Source organism: Chiloscyllium plagiosum, chromosome 38, assembly GCF_004010195.1.
Source record: "Chiloscyllium plagiosum isolate BGI_BamShark_2017 chromosome 38, ASM401019v2, whole genome shotgun sequence".
Classification (NCBI taxonomy): domain Eukaryota; kingdom Metazoa; phylum Chordata; class Chondrichthyes; order Orectolobiformes; family Hemiscylliidae; genus Chiloscyllium; species Chiloscyllium plagiosum.
The window spans coordinates 21,246,823-21,269,187 of NC_057747.1; the positions used below are offsets into that span (position 1 = coordinate 21,246,823).

The window sequence follows — 22,365 nt, forward strand, 5'->3', positions numbered from 1 at the left end:
ATAGATGGTGGACAGGCTTTGAGGAGTAAGGGGGTGAGATACTTGCCACAGTATTCCTCGCCTCTGACCTGCTCTTGCATCCACTTTTTATGTGGTGAGTTCAGTTGAGTTTCTGATCAATGACTTCAGTTAGGACTATTACAAAGTATTACTCTTATCAGACCATAGGGCTGCTCTCTCATCCCCATAGTGGTGGTCTAATCTGAGGGGCACCATGCCTCAGGCTGAGGTTGGGAAGGTGGTACCTTTATGTTGATGTCAGCCCGTGCAGGAATCATACCCACAGTTTTGGCATCACTCTGCAGCCATCCAGCTAACTGATACTGGAATTGTGTGGCGAATAACCCAGCTCCTGACTCCCCAAAGCCTGTCCTCCATCTAAAGTAGTAAGTGTGAGGCAATGCTGTCCTCTGGCCTGGGTGAGTGTGACTCCATCCATCCAGGCTAATAAAGAAGAACCTGCTTGATTGGCACTCTGTTCGGTCCCTCCATTGCCAGTGCACAGCAGCATTACACGGCGCATCTACAAGATGCACCGCAGCAACGTGTCAAGGCTGCCCTGACAGCACCTTTGAAACCCATGATCTCCAGCATCTACAACTCACGGAGCACCACCGCTGCACGTTCCCCTCCACCTGGACTTGGAATGTATCACCATTCCTTCACTGTTCCTGGAACTCGATGCCTGAGATTGGCCGCACATAAAGGACTGCAATGGTTTAAGAAGGCAATTGAACCCCACCTCCTCAAAGGGAATTTAGGGTTGGGATTTGAATGCTGGCTTCTCTAGTGATAACCGCATATCATGCACAAAGAAGTGCCCCCTCGTTGTTGTGCTGTAAGATTTCCATATTCCAGTTGAAAAGTGTCGTGCTGCAGTGCATGATTGCAGCAAACTGTTCAATTTATCTGAAATATTATCTTTTAACTATGCTTTACGACACAGAAACAAATCATGAATTTCATACTCAAGTATGACATATGTTTTCCAATGATTCCTATGTGGCAGATTACAATTTTAATACTGACCTTAACTTGTAACCAATTTACAAACCAAAAGAAAATGTCGACACTCACTTTCTTCCAGAAATGAAGGAGGCTATTGTGCCCATTTAGCCAGTTCTGGTTCTTGGACAGAGCTCTCCAGTTAGTCCAACTGTCCTTCTCCTGCAACATTCTTCACATCAAACACTTATCCAATTGTTATTCTAAAGGTACTACATGGGACAAGGACATTGTTGGCAAGTTAGACATTTACTGTCTGGGGTACTGACAGGGAGAGTTTGGACTTGGCGATGAGGAAAGAACAGCGATGTAGTCCTGGCTGACTGGGTGACTCGACTCGGTAGTGGTGTGTTTTCTCGGGAGAGGGGATAGCAGCACACTTGGGGACGGGCTGTCGAAGCAGTCCTAATGAGTTGCTATAGCACCAAGTGTATGTGCTACACACAATTTCTAAACGTCGTAGTGCAGAGAGACGGGTGGTATGGGTTCAACATCAGGCAAGGGCTGGAGTTGAGAAGGAGAGCCCTTCTGGTAACCTCAGCCAGCCAGACCTCTCGCACCCAATAGATGCTGGTGGATGGACCATGAAGGTGGAAAGATGATGGCAGTACGCGAATGGTGGGATTTTGTTTGCCACTACAGTCTCAATAGGCCAAAGGATCCATTCTGTACTGCATGGCTCTATGACAATGCAGTCACATGATTATCTACATAACAGCCACAAAACAAAAACAACCACTTACATTTCATTATAAACTAAAATTTAATTGTCTTGCTGTATGTAGGCACTCGCTTCTTTAGTACCTGTGAATCTAGCTGTGTGGAAGAACTATTTGATCAACTTCATTTCCTTTCCTGTTTGGGTGAAAGTTTCTAGGGAAGGGATATTACTGTTGAGGAGAGGTCATATTCCTCTTTAATGGAGTCACAAGAGGTTTAATATTCATCATGAGGGCAGGATTTGGTGAGTGACACTTCAGACAGGATTTTCAGGAATGCTTCAGAATATGAGATCTTTCAGATCTGTTTTGCTTGTAACAGTTTGCTTGTAATTAAGCCAAAAATAAGGGACTGTACATAATCATTGCCTTTCTTTGCTGTTCAGTCAGCGTGGGTGTGTTTTCCAATCCAAGAATTTAATAACCTTTTAGAATCACATTGCCAAAATGATTAGGTGTATTCTGCTGCAGTTTCTAATACAGTATTTCCCATAGAATTGAAAATGTCTCCATTACTTTAATTGTCTTAGAGCGAGCAGAAATCAACCCCTTTTATAGACAATAGACAATAGGTGCAGGAATAGGTCATTCAGCCCTTCGAGCCTGCACCACCATTCAATATGATCATGGCTGATCATTACTAATCAGTATCCTCTTCCTGCCTTATCTCCATAACCCTTGATTCCACTATCCTTGAGAGCTCTATCCAACTCTTTCTGAAATGAATCCAGAGACTGGGCCTCCACTGCCCTCTGGGGCAGAGCATTCCACACAGCCACCACTCTCTGGGTGAAGAGAGCCAATTCTGGAGCCAATTGTGGTTGGTATGAAACTGTTGCAGCCACAGTGAGGCAATGATAGATTGATGAGCTGATTAGTTGTGGATCACTTCCTGTCCCATTAAACATGTCCGAGAGTTTCACTGAGTTTAAAAGTAGTTCTTCAGGATGACAGCTGCTGCTTGGCCTGTCTCAGGGATGGAGGGCTGCTGACAAGGCTGGCATTGACTGACTGCCCATCGCCTTGTCACACCAAGAATCTGCAAAAACAAAACCAGGACTGATAGTTTTGTTTGTATGGCGAAAGTAGGACTAAGAAGATTTTAGAGATCAGAGTCGAGAGTGTGTTTCTGGAAGAGCACAGCAGGTCAGGCAGAATCCAAGGAGCAGGAGAATCGACGTTTCGGGCATAAGCCCTTCATCAGGACTGGGCTCATTCCTGATGAAGGGCTTATGTCTGAAACGTCGACGCTCCTGCTTCTCTGATTCTGCCAGACCTGCTGTGCTTTTGCAGCACCATGTTCTCGAGTTTTATTTGTAAGCCCAGGTGGATTGATGGAGTTGAGGTTCAGGTTAGTGCTGACCTAGTTGAAAGACAGAACAGACATCTGGGTATGAACAGTCTCTTGCTGCTTCTTTGAGGTGTCACATTGTAGGTTTGATATGATGCATCGTAATCTCCGGGCGGTTACTTCTGTGTTCATTTTCCAGAAAGTGCTCTCTCTGCTTCCATCTGAAAGTTTAACTTCAGTGTGTTTGGGGTTGGGGAAGTGGGTGTGGTAAATGTGAAGTAATAAAGGCCAGAAATGTGTAAGCCTAGCCAGCAACACCCACTTCCCATGAACTTTTTCAAACAAAGTCCTTATTTATATTGTAAACAAATATTAGGGAGACTCAATATGTTGTAGTGAACGTGTGTGTGTGTGTGTGTGTGTGTGTGTGTGTGTGTGTGTGTGAGAGAGAGAGAGATATGATGGTGAAGGAATGTATAGTGATTAACAGGGTCAGCCAGGTGGACCTCATAGAATATGAGTTCCCTGATTGGGGCTGTTAACCTGGTCCAATTGGGGTGCCCTGGCTGACAGATATAAACAGGAGTGTCAGAGGTTCTGTTCTGAGGGAGCTGGGTTAGTGCCAAGGGCTTTCCCCGTGTAAGTTAAGGGGGACTTGGTGACTGGATACTGGGCCTCAGTGGAGTTATTTCGTTGCATTTTATTCGTGATGCTGCAGCCATCTTGAGTGTGGAGCAAACTTAATGAACTAAATAGCCTTTCCTGTTCTGATAATGGGTCAGTGGATCCAAAATGTGAACTGTGCTTTCTCTCTCTCTTTCTCTCCACAGATGTATCCAGACCTGCTGTATATCTCCAGCAATTTCTGTTTGCGTTTCTGGCACTCTAGGGTGTCTTGTTGTACTTTAGCCTGTGTATTTGTATTCCGCATTTGACTCTTTGCTTTTGCTGGTGTTATGGGTCTTTTCTGTCTCTGGTGGAGGCGGTTTGGGGACTGGGTATTGGAGAGTGAATGGAGAAAAACTGTAGCCATGGGGTCGTCCGATATAAATCTGATGTTCCTTTTGTGCCATAATATGCAAATCCCAAGATGAATTGTTTCATTGATAAATGTCCTCATATTTCTGACCTCTGATGCCTTGGAGCACAGCTTGAACTATAGGAATGCCTCACTTCTCCATTGGAGGGAACCAGATGTGAATTTTGGGATTTGGAATCTGCGCAATTTCTATTTCTCCCCCATCTGTTTCCCAGCTGTGTATTGATCAGACATTTCACCCGATCAGCCCACATCAAAACTACTGGGGTATGAGAAATATTTCAGTAGATTTGAGTGAGCTGCCTTTCTGGTTGGTTTCAGTTAGGTCTCTGTGGTTTCCCAGAATGTCCCTGCAGCTTGTGGTAAGAATTTAAGGCCACAGATGGAAAGTGAAATGCAAACGATTTTGAAACTTCATCACACATGGGATGTTGTGGTATCCAGTTCCAGGGGTTAATATTCGTTGCTGAAATCATCTCCTGGATTGAAGAGTGGAAAGGCTTGAATTTATATAGCACCTTTCATGACCTGAAGCCAGTCAAGATTGCTTTACAGTGTGGCCACGGTTGTGGCCAATGGGATTGCCAAATTACAGACAGCAACCTTCAATTATCAGCACTGAAATGGTTTTAGTTGAAGGATAAGTATAGAGCAGGACGCAAGAGAACATGCACCTCCTGTTCTTTGATGTGGAGTTTTTTTTAAAAGCCCACCCTGACAGGACAATGGGGCCTCGGTATGACATCACATCTGAGAGATCAAACCTGTGGCTGTGCCTCGGGGCCCCACTTTTGTTTCTGAACCAGTCGGTTGTAGGCTCAAGTCTCACTCCTGCACGTAATCAAGGCTGACATTCTAGTGTAGTGTTGATTGAGTGCTGGTTGCTTGATGAATTCTGCCTTATAGATGATATGTTAACCCACTGCCCCATTCTTTGTCTCAAGTGAATGTAACTATGGCACCATATCAAAGAATACCGAAGACCGGCACACTCTATGGTGTCCTGACCAATATTTATCCCTCAACCAGTGTCTTTTAAAGAAAAAAGAAACTGAGTTGCACTGAGCACTACATCAGATGCCCTTTCAACTTGATACCATAACCCCTTAACCAGCTGCCACCCTAACACCCCTGCTTTTGCAGGAGCTGTCGCAGTGTATGGTGGACGTGCACATGGTACACTGCTGCAGTAGGAGGCGTGATTTCAGTACAATGCTATCTGTTGTCGGATTTGCAGATTCCTGGTCAGGTTCAGGAATCCCCAGCTGCCGAGGGCAGGTGAATTGATCAGTTTTAATCAGACCGAGGACAAATAAGGTTTGCCAACCCCAATCGGAATGCCTGGGCACAGCTCCCAGAGATGACAAACGGGCTGTCATATTTCCCAGAGCATAAACTTCCAAAGTACTTGATTGGTTGTGAAGTAGTTTGGAAGACCCAGGGGTTGGGAGAATCTCCATAGAAATGCAAATTTCTCCTATTTTCTCCACCCCCACTATCCTGGTGTTAATGTCAGCATCGAAATTGAAACTTCCGATTCTCAAGCTGCCTGTAACTACAAATAGTTGGTTGTGTAATTGTTCCCTTCTGAAGCAAACAGTACTTTCTACTCCATTTGGACTTTAAGGGAAACAGGCATCCTGTTGCAGAGCAGCAGTGATGCAATGATTCACGTAAAAATACCCAGCAGAATATTTTGCCTTTGTGCAGTGAAAGAAGCATATGCTAAATGGTAATTCAATATCACTGAGCACAGACCCTCCTTTAGGGACAAAGGCACTGTGTAAACTAGTTCCTAAAACAAACTCCAGTTGGGTAAATTAATTTGAGATGATCTGCACACAGGCATGAGTTGCCCCTAGCTTCTCATACTTTATTGTTGCATGGAGGACAAACAAATTGCTCGCTAAACAAAGTTAATCGATTCAGTTTTGATCCTCATCACAAACTGTTTACTGAGGCAGTCTATAAAATGTAGTCCTTGAACCGTTTTTCATAACAATGGTCTCTCACTCAGCGTTTTGAATTAATCCTGAATCACTCTGGTACTGCATTCAATTACAAGGTCAAAAGATGAGGCATGACAAAGGAAATTCGGGTTTTCCTGTGTAAATGCCTCCATATTGTTTGACTCCGTACCTGTGTGAGTAAAATTACTGTATTCATGTATCCGGTGCAGAGTAGCAAGTGTAATTCAGTTAGTGCCACCCTTGCTTCTGAGCCACAGGATTCCCTGTTCAAGTCCCACTCCAGGTTTGGAGCCCAAGAACCTGGGCTGGCACCTCCAGGCTGCAATTGGAGGGTGAGACTCCGAACCTACCTGCTTTCTTGAAGGGTTGTAAAAGATCGCATGATTAGGTTCTAGGAAGAGCAATGGAATTATCCTCAATGCCCTGGTCCCTCAGCCAACCTCACAGAAACAAATGGAACTTTTACTCTATTGCAGTTTGAGAGAATGTGCTGTGAGCAAATTGGCTGCTGCTACGTTGGAGCAGTCCACCACCAGGCCAACATGCCCAGCGTTGAGGCACTGACCCAACCCTTCCCCATTGATTGGCTGTGATGGGTTGGGCTTGGCGTCCCCATGACCGACACGAGACTCCCCGAGCAGATGCTCTCCTCCCAGCTCCGAAACGGTCGGTGAACCCCAGGTGGACCAAGGAAATGCTTCAGGAATACCCTCAAGGGCCTCACTGGGGAAGTGCAGCATTCCCACAGACACCTGGAAATCACTGGCCCAAGACCATCCAAAGTGGAGGTGGACCATCCAGGAAGGCAGCGAGCCCCTGGAGACTTGCCTTTGGGGAAAAAGCGGAAGCTGGGTGGAAACATCGTAAGGAACGTGCTGCCACACCAACACCCCACCCACCCCCTTCCCGCGACCACCACCTGCTGCCAGTGTAATAGAGCCTGCAGTAACCCCATCGATCTGTACAGCCACCTACAGACTCATCCTGAGAGTGGGAGAGAGTCATCTTTCTCTATTATGAAACAGTGATAGCCATTTGAAAATACTTTATTGTAAAGTGTTTTGAGTGGTCCTGAGTGGTAAATGCAACGCCACCTTCGTTACCCAGTCATGATTTGGAGATGCCGGTGTTGGACTGAGGGGTACAAAGTTAAAAATCACACAACACCAGGCTATAGTCCAACAGGTTTAATTGGAAACACACCAGCTTTCGGAGCAACGCTCCTTCATCAGGTGGTTGTGGAGGACACAGTTGCTATAAGTTCTGTGCCTTACAATTGTATGCTCCACAACCACCTGATGAAGGAGCAGCACTCCAAAAGCTAGTGCTTCCAATTAAATCTGTTGGACTATAACCTGGTGTGGTGTGGTTTTTAACTTCGTTACCCAGGCAAGGGTTGGAGGAGTATTTTGTTGCCCAGCAGGTCCCATGTTGGTTGGTGTGGCTTCAGTTGTCTAGGCCTTAGCTCTGGAGTTCTCAACCCAAATCTCACCAATTCTTTACCTCTCTGTCTAACTCCTTTTCAGACGCACTCTTTAAAAATCTACCACTTGTTTTGGCCTTTAAGATTCACTTTTAAATCCTCTCTTTGATCAATATCACCTTCGATGGCATGGTATTGATTTCAATCTGATCTTCCCAGGAAGCACCCGGGGAATTTGATGTGATCTCGACAGCATATAAAGGCAAGCTGGTATTGAAATTGAATTCTTCGTAAACCAAAATTGCTTGTCTCGTGAACAAGAATATTCAAGGCACTGAAAGCAAATGATAACATGGGACGAGCTATCAAGCAGGACTTGAGTGTAAGCATACTGAATGGAATAACCTCTTTCTGTGGCTGTAGCATTCAGTGATTTTACATTCCAAGAATATCAAGATGCGACAAGCAATGTTGACTGGAAAGTAAATCGAAAACTTTCTTGCTTAATGCAATAACATTTCGCTGAGAGTTGAGGTGTTTGGGATGGAGGAAGCAGTTGAGACAGTGAGTTGGTTGTATGTAGCAATTCTGCAAAGACAATATCTATCACCAAAGTAAAAGGTGTTATCCAGAGACTTGCTGCGAAGATTGAAGAAGGTAATTCTAAAAGTTACGTGTTCAATTTAATTTTATTGAATGTACAAACAGGAGCAAGAAAGTATTTTTGGCTGGAACAGTGTTTGTTTCTGTCAAGACCTCTCCACCTTGCCAACAATTTTTTTGTTTAGATCTGTTCGAGGCGATGCTGGAAGGAATTAGGTAAACAAGCTTGTGGCGCAGATTGAAATTGGCGGGTATGGCGTGGTGGGCATCGCGGAGACGTGGCTGCAAGGGCATCTGGATAGGCAGGTGGGCAGAAGAAATGGGGTTGCCTTATTAGTAAGAAATGAAATTGAATCAATACTAAGAAATGAAGGACGGTCAGATGGTGTTGAATCTGTGTGGGTAGAATTGAGGAACAGCAAAGGTTCTAAAAAAAAGACTACAGTTGGAGTTACGTACAGACCTCCCAATAGTGGTCAGGAGCTGGGGTGCAAGATACACCAGGAGATAGAAAAGATGTGTAGGAATGGCAAAGTTAGTAATCATGGGGGACTTTCAATATGCAGGTGGACTAGGAAAATCAGTTGGTGGTGGATTGCAAGAAAAAGAATTTGTGGAATGTCTATGATTTGGCTTTTTGGAGCAGCTTGTGGTGGAGCCCACTAGGAAATAGGCAATACTGGATTCAGTGGTGTGCGATGAGGCAGACTTGATAAAGGAGCTTAAGGTGAAGGAATTCTTAGGATTGAACTTACTCTGCAATTTGACGAGGAGGAGGTAGAAATCGGAGGTAACGGTTTTACAACTGAATAAAGACAACTACAGCAGCATGAGGGAGGAGCTGTAGAATTGACTGGGAGAGGCGTCTAGCAGGAAAGACAGAGGAACAGTGACTGGACGAGTTTCTGGGAGTAATTCAGGAGACACAGCAGAAATTCATCCCGAGGTGAAGGAAGCATGGTACAGGAAGGATGAGGCTGATTAGGGAGGTCAGGGATAGCATAAAAGCAAAAGAGAAAGCATATAATGTGGTGAACCAGAGGATTAGGAAGCTTTTAAAGACCAACAGAGGGCAACCAAAAAAGAAATAAGGAGGGAGAGGGTTAAGTAAGAGAGTAAGCTAGTCAGTAATATAAAGGAAGACTAAGAATTTTGTTAGATATATAAAGGGCAAAAGAAAGGCAAAAGTAGAATTTGGGCTGTTGGAAGATGATGCTGTAGAGATAGTGGGGAGCAAAGAAATTACTAAGGAAATGAATAATTACTTCTCATCAGTCTACATGGTGGAAGACACGAGGAATATTCCAGAAATTCGAGGGTGCGGGGGTAGAGCTGAGCATCATGGGCATCACCAAGGAGAAGGTGCTAGAAAAACTGAATGGTCTGAAGGTGGATAAATCACTTGGATCAGACGGACTCTATTCAGGGATTGCTAGAATCAGGGAGGGTCCCAGAGGACTGGAAATTCACTAATGTGACACCCTTGTTTAAAAAGGGAATAAGACATAAGACAGGAAATTACAGACTGATTAGTCTAATCTTGATCGTGGTGAAGATCCTGGAATCCATTGTGAAGGATGAGATTTCAGAATACAGAGGAACCTCGATTATCCAGCATTTGATTAACCGAGCAAAATACTCCCCGCCGGTGTCCTTCAGATAATCAAGGTTCCTCTGTACTTGGAAGTGCATTGTAAAATAGGGCAAAGTCAGCATGGTTTCATCAAGGGGAGGTCATGCCTGACAAATCTGTTGGAATTCTTTGAGGAACTAACGAGCAGGTTAGACCAAGGAGAGCCAAAGGATGTTATCTACCTGGACTTCAAGAAGGCCTTTGACAAGGTGCCATAAAGGAGGCGACTGAGTAAGATAAGAGCCCATGGTGGTAGGGACAAGGTGCCAGCATGGATAGAAGCTTGGCTGTCTGGCAGAAATCAAAGAGTAGGAATAAAAGGGTCCTTCTCAGGATGGCAGCTGGTCATAGAGTCATAGAGATGTACAGCATGGAAACAGACCCTTCGGTCCAACCCATCCATGCCGACCAGATATCCCAACCCAATCTAGTCCCACCTGCCAGCACCTGGCCCATATCCCTCCAAACCGTTCCTATTCATATACCCATCAAAATGCCTCTTAAATGTTGCAATTGTACCAGCCTCCACCACATCCTCGGGCAGCTCATTCCATACACTTACCACCCTCTGCGTGAAAACATTGCCCCTTAGGTCTCTTTTATATCTTTCCCGTCTCACTCTAAACCTACGCCCTCTAGTTCTGGACTCCCCAACCCCAGGGAAAAGACTTTGCCTATTTATCCTATCTATGCTCCTCATAATTATGTAAGCCTCTATAAGGTCACCCCTCAGCCTCCGATGCTCCAGGGAAAACAGCCCCAGCCTGTTCAGCCTCTCCCTGTAGCTCAGATCCTCCAACCCTAGCAACATCCTTGTAAATCTTTTCTGAACCCTTTCAAGTTTCACAACATCTTTCTGATAGGAAGGAGACCAGAATTGCACGCAATATTCCAACAGTGGCCTAACCAATGTCCTGTACAGCCGCAACATGACCTCCCAACTCCTGTACTCAAATTAAACACCATCTGCCACTTCTCTCAGCCCATTGGCCCATCTGGTCCAGATCCTGTTGTAATCTGAGGTAACCCTATTTGCTGTCCACTACACCTCCAATTTTGGTGTCATCTGCAAACTTACTAACTGTACCTCTTATGCTCGCATCCAAATCATTTATGTAAATGACCAAAAGTAGAAGGCCCAGTGCCGATCCTTGTGGCACTCCACTGGTCACAGGCCTCCAGTCTGAAAAACAACTCTCCACCACCACCTTTGAGGTCTTCAAAGGTCTTCTACCTTTGAGCCAGTTCTGTATCCAAATGGCTAGTTCTCCCTGTATTCCATGATATCTAACCTTGCTAATCAGACTCCCATGGGGAACCTTGTTGAACACCTTACTGAAGTCCATATAGATCATATCTACTGCTCTGCCCTCATCAATCTATTTTGTTACTTCTTCAAAAAACTCAATCAAGTTTGTGAGACATTATTTCCCACGCACTATCCCGAATTAGTCCTTGCCTTTCCAAATACATGTGCATCCTGTCCCTCAGGATTCCCTCCACCAACTTGCCCACCACCGAGGTCAGGCTCACCGGTCTATAGTTCCTGGCTTGTCTTTACCGCTCTTCTTAAACAGTGGCACCACGTTTGCTAACCTCCAGTCTTCCGGCACCTCACCTGTGTCTATCGATGATACAAATATCTCAGCGAGAGGCCCAGCAATCACTTCTCTAGCTTCCCACAGAGTGACAAGTGACGTTCCACAAGGCTCAGTGCTGGGACCACAACTTTTCACTTTATACATTAACGATCTAGGTGGAGGAACTGAGGGCATTCTGGCTGCGTTCGCAGATGATACAAAGATAGGTAGAGGGACAGGTAGCATTGAGGAGGTAGGGAGGCTGCAGAAGAATTTGGACAGGTTAGGAGACTGGATGAAGAAGTAGCAGATGGAGTACAATGTGGGAAAGTGTGAGGTCATGCGCTTTGGTAGGAAGAATAGATGCGTGGACTATTTTCTAAATTGGGAGAAAATTCAGAGTTCTGAAGTGCCAAGAGACTTGGGTGTTCTAGTCCACGATTCTCTCAAGGTAAACTTCAGGTTGAGTCAGTGGTTAGGAAGGCAAATGCAATTATAGCATTTATTTTGAGAGGCTTGAATATAAAAGCTGCATTGTGTGTTTGAGGCTCTATAAGGCTCTGGTCAGACCACATTTGGAGTATTGTGTGCAGTTTTGGACCCCATATCTCAGGAAGAATGTACTGGTCTTGCAGCATATTCACAGGAGGTTCTTGAGAATGGTCCCGGGAATGAAAGGCTTAACATATGAGGAACGTTTGAGGACCGTGGGTCTACACTCGATGGTGTTTAGAAGAATGAGGGGAGACCTAATTGAAATATACAGAATACTGAATGGCCTGGACAGAGTAGATGTTGGGAAGCTGTTTCCATTGGTTGGAGAGACTAGAACCTGAGGGCACAGCCTTAGAGTAAACGGAAGACCTTTTAGAACAGAGGTAAGGAGAAACGTCTTCAGCCAGAGAGTGGGGAATCTATGGAATTCACTGCCACAGAAGGCTACAGAGGCCAGGTCATTGAGTATATTTAAGATCGAGATAGACAGGTTCTTGCATATCAAGGGTTACGGGGAGAAAGCAGGAGAATTGGGTTGAGAAACTTATCATCTACAATTGAATGGCAGAGCAGACTCGATGGGCTGAATGGCCTAATTTCTGCTCCTACGTCTTATGTTGATGTCACTGGCTGGGCCAGCACTTAGTGCCCATTCCTTGTTGCCCTTGAGAGGGTGTTGGTGAGCTGCCTTTTTCTTTCACTGAAGTCCAATGCTGTAGGTAACCCCACAGTACCATTATGAGGGAGTTCCAGGGTTTTGACACAGTGACACTGAAAGAGCACTGATTTATTTCCAAGTCAGGGTGGTGAGTGTCTTAGAGGGGAACTTGCAAATGGGAGTGTTCCCATACATTTTCTACCCTTGTCCTTCTAGATGGTGGTGGCCATGGGTTCGGAAGGTGCTGTTGAAGGAGCCTTGATGAATTTCTGCAGTGAATCTTGTTGAAGTTACAATTGCCTACCACTATGCATACGGTGAGGGGGGTAAATCTTGAAGGTGGTGGATGGAGGGTCAATCGTGCGAGCTGCTTTGTCCTGGATGGTATCAGGAGAAGTACTGAATGTTGTTGGAGCTGCACTCATCCAGGCAAGTGGATGCTGTGTTATACTAAGTGATATTATTGATGAGAAACGACCAGTCTCCTAAGTGACTGCACTGATTTGTAACCAAACTGAGATGAACGATGGTTAGCTTCACCTAGCAAGAATATGCCCCTTTTCTTTGAATGGTAGGCCATACCTTACCGTGATGAAATTTGAACATTGCACCCCTTGTTGTATTAGTTCTGGTCACCACATTATAGGAAAGATGTGGAAGCTTTGGAAAGGATTCAGAAGAGATTTACTAGACTGTTGCCTGGTATGGAGGGAAGGTCCATTCAGGAAAGGCTGAGGGACTTGAGGCTGATTTCGTTAGATAGAAGAAGGTTGAGAGGTGACTTAATTGAGACATATAAGTTAATTAGAGGGTTAGATAGGTGGACAATGAGAACCTTTTTCCTCTGATAGTGATGGTGAGCACGAGGGGACATAGCTTTAAATTGAGGGGTGATAGATATAGGACGGATGTCAGAGATAGTTTCTTTACTCAGAGAGTAGTAGGGGCATGGAACACACTGCCTGCAACAGTAGTAGACTCACCAACTTTAGGGGCATTTGAATGGTCATTGGATAAACATGGATGAAAATGGATTAGCGTAGGATAGAAGGGCTTTATATTGGTTCCACAGGTTGGCGCAACATCGAGGGCCAAAGGGCCTGTACTGCGTTGTAATGTTCTATTCCAGTGCTACGAACATCCAATTTTAACATTGCACTGAAAATCCATTCACTTTCACAGAGTTGAAATTGGGCAATAATTTATTGTAGCTTAGCCAAGTGCACCAAAGCAGTGCGGTGGTGTCAAAGCTCTCTGGGCTGTCATTCTTCCTTTAAGCAACTTCAGTAAAACCTGAGAGAGAGAGAAAAACAAATAGCTGACCATTTCATTGCTATTTGAATGTATGCACTGCCTTCAACAAATCAACGCATGAAGAAAGCTGATGACAGGTGGGTACAGACATAATACCCCTGGATATCCCTGTGATCTCATTGCTCACATATCTGGAGTCCTCTGTTGTGATTGCATCAGATGAGCCCCCTTTTCAGATTTATTGTTGTGTCCCCAACCTCCCAATTAACTTCATTCCGTCCCTTGATGACCTTTCCTCAGCTGCTCTCCTGAGCTGTATCTAACCTCGAAAACATAGGAAATGTGAGCAGGAGTAGGGCAATCGGCCCTTTGAGCCTGATCTATCTTTCGATATGATCGTGGCGGCCCAGTTACTGGACGGCTGATTTGTGATGCAGAGGGATGCCAACAGGGGTCCAAACGTGTGGTGCTTGAAAACCACCGCCATTCAGGCAGCATTCAAGGAACTGGACAGTCAAAGTTTCGGGCATAAGCTCTTCATCAGGAATGTGTGTGGCTTGAATTCCTGAACTGGCTGAGGTTACCGTGAAGGGCTCTCCCTCTCAACCTTTCCCCTCGCCTGGAGGCATGGTCACCCTCAGTACAACCAGTTGTCTCTATCCCTTTCATGGAAGAGCAGCCTTTTGGTCTGGGTTGGACCTTTACCTTTACTCACATGGCTCTGTGACCTACTTTGTCTGAAAAGGCTTCAGTGAAACACCTTGGGGCCTTTTACTGCATGTCTGCACATTGCTCCCCCCCTAATTGCTGTTGACCTCACCGGAACCTGGACATTGCAAACAAAACAAGGAAGGCTAGAGCTGAGAAGAGGTGGGATTTCTGTTTCCGTGGGACTGTTCAGGTTTCACACAGATGCCCGCTGTATTGAAGAATTTTCTTCTTGCACTAGCTCCTGGTAAATAGATCTCGTCGAGCAGATTGTCACACAGCAACTTGATACTGACATGTGTTCCTGGTTCTTTCTAACAAACAAGACTTGTTTTGGTGCTCAGCCCCAGAATGAATGAACCTATTGTCTTGGGAAAACACTGGGTGAATTCAGTAGGACGATGGATTGTGGCCATATACTTGGACTGAGTATCAGATGGAAGCCTGCAGGTGCAACAGAAGCTGGAGTGAGTGACCTGGCGTTGTATACAGTGCCTTAGTGAGTACTAGCTCAATTTCTGTTCCTTTGTGGGGCTGACACAAGAAGGAGAAAGGGATTTTGCAAAGAAAAGAAAGAGGGGAGGTCAAGTCTCTGAGGGCAGCACACTGAATCAACGAGGAGTGCAAGTTCAGTTCCACTGTGCAGCAGTTTGATTTCAAGTGTTCGAGAGAGGCCCGTCTATCGTGAAAGACTGGTCTGAATGGTAAGGCCCTCGGTTGCGGCTCCGGTGTCCAAGAAATCAAATTTGCAGGGTTGGAGCCTTCGATGATTGTTTGCCACTGGCCTCACAACAAAGAAAGAAGCATCTTGCATGACATTTGTACCTTGTGTGAGCTGAGGAAGCTCCAAAGTGTTCAAAGTAGGGTGGCATGGTGGCTCAGTGGTTAGCACCGCTGCCTCACATCTCCAGCGACCTGGGTTCAATTCCACCCTCGGGCGACAGTCTGTGTGGAGTTTGCACGTTCTCCTCGTGTCTGCGTGGGTTTCCACCGGGTGCTCAGGTTTCCTTCCACAGTCCAAAGATGTGCTCGTTCGGTGGATTGGCCATGCTAAATTGCCCATGGTGTCCAGAGATGTGTAGGGATGGCCATGCTAACTATGGAGTTATGGGGACAGGGTAGGTGGGGGGAAGCCAGGTCTGGATGGGACGCTTCTCAGAGTATCGGTGTGGACTTGATGGGCCGAATGGCGTGCTTCCACACTGTAGGGATTTCAGATTGAACAGCCAATGAAGGACTTTCTGGAACATAGCCTCTGTAGTAACCCAGAAAAGTCAACAGCCAGTATGCATACAGCAAGCTCCCGCTAACAGCACTGAGACACCATCCACTTTAATGATGTGGCTGGATGGGTAAATGTGGTCAGCACTCTGGGGAAAATCTCCTCTTCTTTGTAATAGAACATTGGGATCCTCAGCATTAGATTTTATTGTCACGTGTACTCAAGTACAGGTGTCCAGTGAAAAGCGTACAATGTCACTAACACCTTAGGTACAAAGTACCCAGTTACAAATCTGGGGTACGAAAATAGGTTAGGTGCAAAAATGGAGAAATAAAGGAAAAAGGTAAAAGTTCTACATTACAATTCTTCGTAGTATAAATTAGGAAAATAAGGAAATCACTTTAAAAGATGAACATTACTGTCCACCTGAGGGGACAGAGCTTTGATTGTTCAGCAGTTTGTCCAAAGAATGATACCTTCAACTGTGCAGCATTCCCATTCAATTGGGTGCGTTCAGAACCGGGGTCACAGTCTGAGGAATCAGGGTAGACCATTTAGGATGGAGATGAGACATTTCTTGACCCAAAGAGTGGTGAGCCTGTGGACTTAATCACCACAGGGAGGAGTTGATGCCAAAACATTGAATGTACTCAAGAGGTGGCTAGATATATAACCTAAAGGCAAATAGGTTATGGGGAGAAAGCAGGATTAGGCTATTGAGTTGGGTGATCAGCCAAGATCATGATGAATGGCAGAACAGGCTTGAAGGGCCGAATGGCCACCTCCTGATCCTATCTTCTATGTTTCTATGTTCTGTGATTGTCACCCTGCGTTATGTGCTCAAGTCTTTGTAACGGGGCTCAAGCCATGACCACCTCAGTTGGTGTCCACTGACATCCAGCACTGATATCTCATTATGGCAGACCATTGTCAAAAGTCTGGGCAGTGAAAGTGCTGGTGGTGAATATTTTGATACTTGTATGTGGGTCTGACAGCTTAAAATGTAGTTATAATGCCTTCAACAGTTGACTTATCACAACAACTGGCAATCATATAGTACCGTCAGATGAAAGGACCCCAGGCGTATTAAGGTGATGGAGTGTATCATCAGACCTACCTGCATTGAAACATCAGACCTACCTGCATTGAAAGGTTATAGAAGCAAATTACTGTAGATGCTGGAATCTGTCCGAAAAACAAAAAGTACTGGCGATCACAGCAGGTCAGGCAGCAACCATAGAGAGAGGGCACGCTAACGTTTCGAGTCTTCAGTTCTGATGAAGAGTCATAGAGCTGTACAGCACAGAAACAGACCCTTCGGTCCAACCCGTCCATGCCGACCAGATATCCCAACCCAATCTAGTCCCATTTGCTAGCACTTGATCCCTATCCCCTCAACCCTTCCTATTCATATATCCTTGCAGCCTATTCCATACACATACCACCCTCTGCATGGATAAGGTGCCGCTTGGGTCCTTTTATATCTTTGTCCTCTCACCCTAAACCTATGCTCTCTAGTTCTGGACTCCCCCACCCCAGGGGAAAAAAAACATTGTCTATTTACCCTATCCATGCCCCTCATAATTTTATAAACCTCAATAAGGTTACCCCTCAGCCTCCGATGCTCCAGGGAAAACAGCCCCAGCCTGTTCAGCCTCTCCCTGTAGCTCAGATCCTCCAACCCAGGCAACATCCTTGTAAATCTTTTATGAACTATTTCAAGTTTCACAACATCTTTCCAATAGGAAGGAGACCAGAATTGCACGCAATATTCCAAAAGTGGCCGAGCCAATGTCCTGTACATCTGCAACATGACCTCCCAACTCCTGTACTCAATGCTCTGACCAATAAAGGAAGACACCGCCTTCACTATCCTATCTACCTGTGACTCAACTTTCAAGGAACCATGAACCTGCACTCCAAGGTCTCTTTGTTCAGCAATACTCCCTAGGACCTTACCATTAAGTGTATAAGTCCTGCTAAGATTTGCTTTTCCAAAATGTAGCATCTCGCATTTATCTAACTTAAACTCCATCTGCCACTCCTCAGCCCATTGGCCCATCTGATCAATATCCTGTTATACTCTGAGTAGCCTTCTTTGCTGTCTATTACACTTCCAATTTTGGTGTCTTCTGCAAACTTCCTGTGTTCACAGCCAAATCATTTATATAAATAAAGAAAAGCAGTGGACCCAGCACCGATCCTTGTGGCACTCCACTGGTCATAGGCCTCCAGTCTAAAAACAACCCTCCACCACCACCCTCTGTCTTCTACCTTTGGGCCAGTTCAGTATCCAAATGGCTAGTTCTCCCTGTATTCCATGAGATCTAACTTTGCTCACCAGTCTCCCATGGGGAACCTTATCGAATGCCTTACTGAAGTCCACATAGATCACATCCACTGCTTTGCCGTCAGCAATTCTCTTTGTTACTTCAAAAAACTCAAGTCAAGTTTGTGAGACATGATTTCCTACGCAAAAAGCCATATCCCTAATCAGTCCTTGCCTTTTCAAATACATGTACATCCTGTCCCTCAGGATTCCCTCTCACAGGCTCACTGATCTGTGGTTTCCTGACTTGTCCTTACCACCTTTTTAAAATAGTGGCACCACATTAACCAACCTCCAGTCAAAAGGCACCTCACCTGTGACTGTCGATGACACAAATATCTCAGCAAGGGGCCCAGTAATCACTTCCATAGCTTCTCTCAGAGTTCTAGACTGCACCTGATCTGGTCCTGAGGATTTATCCACTTATATGCATTTCAAGACATCGAGCACCACCTCCTCGGTAATATGGACATATTTCAAGATGTCACTATGTATTTCCCCACATTCTCTATCTTCCAAGTCCAGTCATCCAGACTCAAAACGCTAGCTTGCTTCTCTGTCCGTGGGTGCTGCCTGGCTTGCTTGGATCCCCAACATTTTATTGTTTTTAATACATTGAGGTGTTGCTGTGCTAGTGGAAAGAATCAATAATTATAATAACATAGCGACCGATTGGAGTGCGACAGCGACCAATGAGAGGTGAAACAACTCAAGAACTGGAAAACCAAACAAAATGCAAAATTGTGTTGCTGAGCGTACACAATCACAGCTGAAAGGCCATCGCTGGATGCACTGAACCCATACGTTTTGACTCCTGGGTAAAGGAGCATGAGTGTTTCACACTTGTGTGAAGAAGATCAAATATCAGATATATGGAGAGTGATATGGACTGAGACTCCAAGGAATCTCTCTTTGGGTGGCCCTGATTCCTGAGTCAGTTTGGTTCCTCTTGTGAAGTTGGTTTGCACTAACACACAAGTTGCAACACAAATGAGCTACGAAGCAAGTAAAATTTGTCAACCTTTGGTGAGATGGTCACTTAATTGTGAAAATTCATTCCACAGTGTTACTCTCTGGCATTGAATTATTGTACCTCCAGCTGTATTAATATGAAAGGTGATCATTCATTCTTACCATTTATGGAGTTGATGTACGTGGGCAGTACTGGAAGTATTTGTGCATTTCCAGATGAGCTCCTTATCAGGGTTAAACAGACAGACATTGCTTGAAGACAAACGTCTGATGGTTTTAACTTGCAGCAGTTCTGAGACAGTTGCTTTGAAAGAGCAAAACGCATTAGTTTTTAAACAAAAAAATTGTGCCAGCTCCATGCAAGTGGAAAATAAGCTATTGAAGTGATGTAGCAATATTTGGCAGGATAACGTAGACAGAAAAAAACATATGGGGAGCACAGATTTATATTTATACTTATGTACTGTGTGAAAAGCTAGAAGATGTGGAACTGGATTATAAAGGATTTATCATGTGGTTTCTTGACAGTGAAGTCAACAGTTCAGTGTTTAACCTGGTGTCTACAAAAAGAAAAGATAAACAAATGTTTTTTTAGGAGACAATGTTTGTGGCTCTGATTGCTGGAAGCTAGGCTTTAAGGAGAGTGTCAGGTCTTTGCGCTAATGAGACCATAAGATGTAAGGGCAGAATTAGGTCATTCACCCCATTGAGTCTGCTCCACCACTCGATCATGGCTGATGTATTTCTGAACCCAGTTCTCCTGCCTTCTCCCCATAATCTTTGATCCTCTTACTAATCAAGAACCTATCCATCTCTGTCTTAAATACATGGAATGACTTGACCTTCACAGCCCTATGCCACAGATTCATTGGCTGAAGAAATTCCTTCTCATCTCCGTTCGAAAGGATCATCCCTTCACTCAGGAGCTATGCCCTCAACTGAAACATCTTTTCTGTGTCCGCTCTATCTGGGGCTTTGCAACCATTTCAGGAGAGAGTTTTCTGTTTCACAGGCCGAGTTAGTCATTCAGAACGAAACCCCAGAAACTGCATGTTTCCCTCCCTTGTTCCTCCAGTCGAACTTTTGGGAAACCTGAAAGTTTCCATGGGCGCAGTGGCTCAGAGGTTAGCACTGCTGCCTCACAGTGCCAGGGACCTTGGTTCGATTTCAGTCCCAGGCACTGTGAGGCACTGTGTGGAGTTCTCCCTGTGACTGCATGGCTTTCCTGCAGGTGCTCTGATTTCCTCCCATAGTCCTAAGATGTTGCAGGTTAGATAGATTGGCCATGCTGAATGGCCCAGAGTGTTCAGGGGTGAGTAGGTTAGCTGCATTAGTCAGGAGAAATATCGAGTGATAGGGTAGAGGAATGGGTCTGGGGTGGGATACCCTTTGGACTTGCTGAGCCAAATGGCCTGTTTCCACATTGTAGGGATTCTATGATATGATTCTATGATATTTCAGTATTTCTGACTATCTTGTAAACTCTGAAACTCTGAACTGTGGCCACTTGAATCCAGCTTGATTACATTCTGAACTGATGATTTTCCAGCCATCAACAGCTCTCAGCTATTCGATATCATCAACAAGAAATCTGATGGACTATGAGATTCATTAAATTCTGGCCTTTTGTGTGGCTTGGTGGCATTATCGCTGGATTATAAATGAAGAGACCAGAGTAATGTTGTCAGGACCTGGGTTCAAATCCTACCAGGGCAGATGGTGTATTTTGAATAAAATAATTATCTAACAAAAAGTCTAATGACAACCATGAAACCATTGTTTGAAAAATCCATCTGGTTTACTCCTGTCCTTAAGGGCAGGAAACTGCCATCCTTACCTGGTCTGGCCGACACATGACTCCAGACCTACAGCAATGTGGTTGACTCTTAACTGCCTCCTGGGCAACTAAGGATAGGCAATACATGCTGGCAGGCCAGCAATACCTTTGTTTCATGAGCAAATAAAAGCAAATTGACCAACAGGAGTGTTTATTTTTTGCCCCTTTTTCTTTAAATATGCTCCCGACCTGTTCTTTTTCTGAGTTGGATGAGTGCAGTAGTCTTTTGCGTTAAGGGGATGGATTATAATTCCTGATATTTTAACCAGTGTTTTACAGTTGTTTTAAGAATGGGATTGGTGTTATAATAAATAGATTGGAAATAATACAGAACTTAAGGAATACTGAAACAATATGCATTTGGTTGAAGCTTTTCATCTTGTACTCTTCAGGACAGTTTGCAAGAAGACCAATTCACAGGCTGAAATAACATCTGTGCTGCATGACAGGAGTGTGCTGACTGGTTGGTAAGTGGACTTTGGTAGAGAATGCACCCATCAGTGCTATTTGCTTTTGAACCGCCAAGTTACCTTTAAATTTTTAACCAGCTCTTTAATTCACCAGTATAATTCTGAGGGCAAAACATGAACCACATCAATGTTAACTTGCCTGGTTTAAAGTTGAATCAAAGAATGGCAGCTAACTGTCAATTATTATTAACTAGTGCATTAGTGTGGCAATGCCTCTGTCAATCAGGATCTACTTGTCAACCAGTCAACATTCTCCTGTTATGCAGTTAATCTTGGGTTTCCTCATGAATTGGTATTCTTACAAATTGTCCTGCTGAGTGGCAAGAGGAAACACTTTAACACAATGTTCCTTTTATCAGCAGTATACAAATTAGTTTGTTAAAAAAGTGTTATGGACTTTAAAAACCCCCTCAAAATATTCAGAAAATGGTCTTGATTCTAACATTTCCTCACTTCAAATGTAAGGTGTTGTGTTCCTGTTGCAATTCAATTGGTCAAATTAAAAGCACAACACATTTTATTCATCCACTCTATTTAAAATACAACAGAAGAAAAAAGGAATAGGAATAACTTAATTCTATTTGAAATCTTAACAGAGTAATAGATACAGTCATTGTTACTAATTAGCTGTTCCAATATAGCAACATCCCATAAACAGACCCTCAGTAAAGACAAACTCAGAAAGCTGATTGTCTCACATGCAACTTCCATTGCAGGCAGAGAACCCCCGGCTTTCAGCTGTCGCCAAAAGAGGGGAACAAGAGGGTCGAGCTGTAGATGTGGTGTATATGGACTTCAGCAAGGCATTTGATAAGGTTCCCCATGGTAGGCTCATTCAGAAGGTCAGTAGGAATGGGATACAGGGGAACTTAGCTGTCTGGATACAGAATTGGCTGGCCAGCAGACGACAGCGAGTGGTAGTAGAAGGAAAATATTCTGCCTGGAAGTCAGTGGTGAGTGGTGTTCCACAGGGTTCTGTCCTTGGGCCTCTACTGTTTGTAATTTTTATTAATGATTTGGATGAGGGGATTGAAGGATGGTTTAGCAAGTTTGCAGATGACACAAAGGTTGGAGGTGCCGTTGACAGTATAGAGGGCTGTTGTAGGCTGCAGCATGACATTGACAGGATGCAGAGATGGGCTGAGAGGTGGCAGATG

At 44.6% G+C, this 22,365-nt stretch overlaps 1 long non-coding RNA gene across 1 annotated transcript in view; it reads left to right on the forward strand.

Moving 5' to 3' along the window:
- LOC122541897 overlaps window positions 1–22,365 on the forward strand; it is a 418,077-nt gene that overhangs the window by 387,961 nt on the left and 7,751 nt on the right. The window contains exon 5 of the long non-coding RNA XR_006309704.1: window positions 21,131–21,205. This is a non-coding gene — a long non-coding RNA (uncharacterized LOC122541897). The remainder of the gene's footprint in view (window positions 1–21,130; window positions 21,206–22,365) is intronic.